Source organism: Drosophila takahashii, chromosome 3R (assembly GCF_030179915.1).
Source record: "Drosophila takahashii strain IR98-3 E-12201 chromosome 3R, DtakHiC1v2, whole genome shotgun sequence".
Lineage (NCBI taxonomy): Eukaryota > Metazoa > Arthropoda > Insecta > Diptera > Drosophilidae > Drosophila > Drosophila takahashii.
Genome location: NC_091681.1, coordinates 6,798,756 through 6,802,546, shown reverse-complemented (window position 1 = coordinate 6,802,546; position 3,791 = coordinate 6,798,756).

The following is a 3,791-nucleotide window of genomic DNA, read 5'->3' as shown; positions in this document are numbered from 1 at the left end:
TAGAAGGTAATATTTCAAAAAACACCGAAGCTAGAATTTTTTAAAGTTTTTTTTTCTGATCCTTCCTATTTGAGCTATAAGATATAGGTGTCCGATCCGGTCGGCTCCGACATATATACTACCTGCATTAGAAAGAAGACTTTTGCGAAAGTTTCGTCCCGATAGCTCAAAAACTGAGAGACTAGTTTGCGTAGAAACAGACAGACGGACAGACGGACGGACAGACGGACATGGCTAGATCGACTCGTTTTGTGATGCTGATCAAGAATATATATACTTTATGGGGTCGGAAACGTCTCCTTCACTGCGTTGCAAACTTCTGACTGAAATCATAATACATTTTAAACTTTTAATATAAACTTTTGGCACCTATAGAAAGAACACTTCAATTCCGTTTAAATTACACAAAAATGTTCTTAACCCATTAAGACCCCTTTGAAAAGTTTTTCCCCGAATCAAAATTAATAATAACTGAAAAAAAAAATTTCAAAATATTTTTTATGATTTTTTGAATGGAGCGATGTCAGTAAAATTTTGTATGAAAAGGTGGAAAAAACGGCTAAAAGTGTCATTTTTAGATATTTTCAAAAAATCATAAAAAATACAAGGAAAAATATTTTGAAAAAATTTTTTTTGCAGTTATTATTAATTTTTATTGGGGAAAAACTTTGCAAAACTTTTTGTTTTAAGCCCAAGGAAAAAAGTTGAAAAATTGACCCTCACAATAAATTTTCTAACTTTTCAAAGGGTGCTTAATGGGTTAAGAACATTGTTGTGTCATTTAAACGGAATTGAAGTGCTCTTTCTATAGGGGCCAAAATGTTTATATTATAAGTTCAAAATATGACAAGATTTAATTTTAATATATGTCAAAATAATTATGCCGACTGGTGTACTACATTTATTTGTAACGGCCATGTCTTGTAAACCAATTAAAATTTCACTGTCAAAAAAAAAAACTTGGTAAAATCAACTGTAATAATTGTCAAACAGGCCCCAACCAGCAAAATTGTCAATTCTACTAAGTAAATAGTCATTTCACAACAACAAAATACACACAATTAGCAAAGACACAAACCCAAAGCAAAAACAAAATACACGTAACTATTTTAATAGTTACGTAACTATCTTTGTTGGTCAATTTTACCAAGCAAATTTTTTTGTGTGTAGCATGGACCCAAGGAACTAAATTGACAAATGACTCTTTGCTTATTTCAATGAGTACTTTCCGCCCATGAAATCAGAATTGCGGTTACATTTTATAACCCTAAATATGTTGCACAGTGTTATAATTCTACTATTAGACTAATTGGATAAGAAAACTTAGAACAATTGAAGAAAAATATAAAAATTTAAATATAATCACTACCAAGAATTTTTATTATTTAACTTATAATGATAAAAACATTTTGAAGAGGCGTGTAGCAGCTTTCCAGTTACTACACTGAGAAAACTTGAGAACGAAAAAACCAAGAACGAATCTTCTTGATTTCAGTATTTTGTCTTCTCACTTTTTTTAGCACAAACGTTCTTTAAATCAAGAATAAAAGCATTCTTGATCTGGCTTTTTGAGAATACATCATTCTTGATTTGGTTTATCAAGCATGAACACTCTTGAAATCGTCCCCAAGCATTCTTGAAATCGTTCTCAACTTCGTCTCAGAGATGAAAAAAAATGAACAAGGTTAAAAATGAGAGAGACATTCTCTCTGGAATTTTTCGGCAAGCTACCGAAGTTCACTTCGGCTCTCGTCAAATTCTCGTTTTTTGCATCTATGTATGTATTTGTACAGCAACGTTAGTGTGTGAAAATTTGCAAAACACGTGCTAAGTTTTTATGTATGTGTGTGCATTTTCTATTATGTAATTTTTAAGGATCTTGTGCTTGTTTTTTTATAGGTTAACTATTTATATTTTTAGGAAGCTGTTCTCAGGGAGAAGCTGTTCGCTTGGCGAAACTCGGAAGTATATATATATAAATATTATAATTTTGTATTATTTATTGTTATTTAATTTAAATAAATAAAATAAATAAATAAATAAAATTAAAAAATTAAATTAAATAAAATAAAAATTTAAATAAATATTATAAATAAATAATCTATTAATTCATACTCAATAATGATAATGTAAGACTTAAATATGTTTAGTTATAAGTAATTTGTAATTATGAAATATCTATAATACTAAATAAAAAAAGAATAAAATATAAAGGAAGTAGATATACAAATTGTTAATTTTTCTGAAAAATTCATTTTGGGATCAAGAATGGAGCATTCTTGAAATCGAGAACGCCTATTCTTGAAATCAAGAATGCCTATGCTGAATCCAAGAATTTTTCTTCTTGAAACCAAAAATACGTTCTTCTTGGTAAGAGAGAAATTATCAAAACCGAGAACGATTTACTCTTGGAACCAAGAACGCCTATTCTTGAAACCAAGAACGCCTATGCTTGAATCCAAGAATTTTTTTTCTTGAATCCAAGAAGACTTATACTGAAATCAAGAATACTTATTTTCAAAAAAGTAGTCTCAAATCAAGAACACTCGTTCTTGATTTTAGTAAAACCGAGAACGATTTACTCTTGGAACCAAGAACGCCTATTCTTGAAACCAAGAACGCCTATGCTTGAATCCAAGAATTTTTTTTCTTGAATCCAAGAAGACTTATACTGAAATCAAGAATACTTATTTTCAAAAAAGTAGTCTCAAATCAATAACACTCGTTCTTGATTTTAGTAAAACCGTTCCTGGCTCACTTTTGAGCATGGAAATACTGAAATCAAGAACGTTGAGAACGGTTTTTTTTCTCGGTGTACACGACGACTACCTAAAATGTTTCCTTGCTGCTGCTTTGAAGAAGAAGAACCATATTGCTTCGAAAGTCTGCAGCTCTCGTATTTTGCTTTTGCTTCGACTGCGACTGCGACTGCCGACTTTTTCAGAAGCAGCTGCAGAAGCAAAAGCAGGCTAAATGAAAATTCAGACAAGTTTTTAAACACATGTACTATTAGACTAATTGTATAAGAAAAGTTACAGCAACAAACTTTTAAAAACACAGGGCGGCAACACTTCTACTATTTTGATCGCAGCTGTATACTTTTATGTTTTATGACTATGTTTTCTGGAATTTGTTTCTCCCTTAAAAAATCCTACCATTATTCTAAGTATGGGGTTTTAAAGATAAAGAGTGTATTTTTTAAAAAACTTTAACATCAAACCAAACCATGAATCCGTTGCCTGTGATACCTCACCCCAAACTTTAAAACAAATGGCACAAACTTAAAAGCTTTAACGAAGTCTAACGACTATCTTTAACCGGATGTAGGCTCATCCATCAGAAAGATTGATGGATCCGGTACCTGGCGCAATATGGGCGCCATCAATTTACGCTCAAGTTGATGCGCCTCCTGGGCGCTCTGAAACGTAGGCTATGTAAATTGGGCCTTACCAATAGAGTGGAACTAGACAACTTGGCTAATTAGCGTTCATTCATAAGGCTCGGCACCGATTTGGTTTTTTCCTGCGCTACTCCGCAGGTCTCGCGCCTGCGCCGAGTCTCGAGCGAGAGCCGTTTGCAGAACGACAGCGCAGAGTGCAAATCTGTAAACAAAACAGTTTTAGTACCTGTCTTGCGATGGCAGAGCGTGGTGCCTACTTCCAATCAAGGATAACGGACGCGCTATCCCGAAAACGTAAATAATTACCATCGGCAATGGTAACGGCACAGCTAACGGTAACAGTGGCCATTGCATTTCTGTGTGTGTGAGTTGGAGACCATCGCGTGACTTT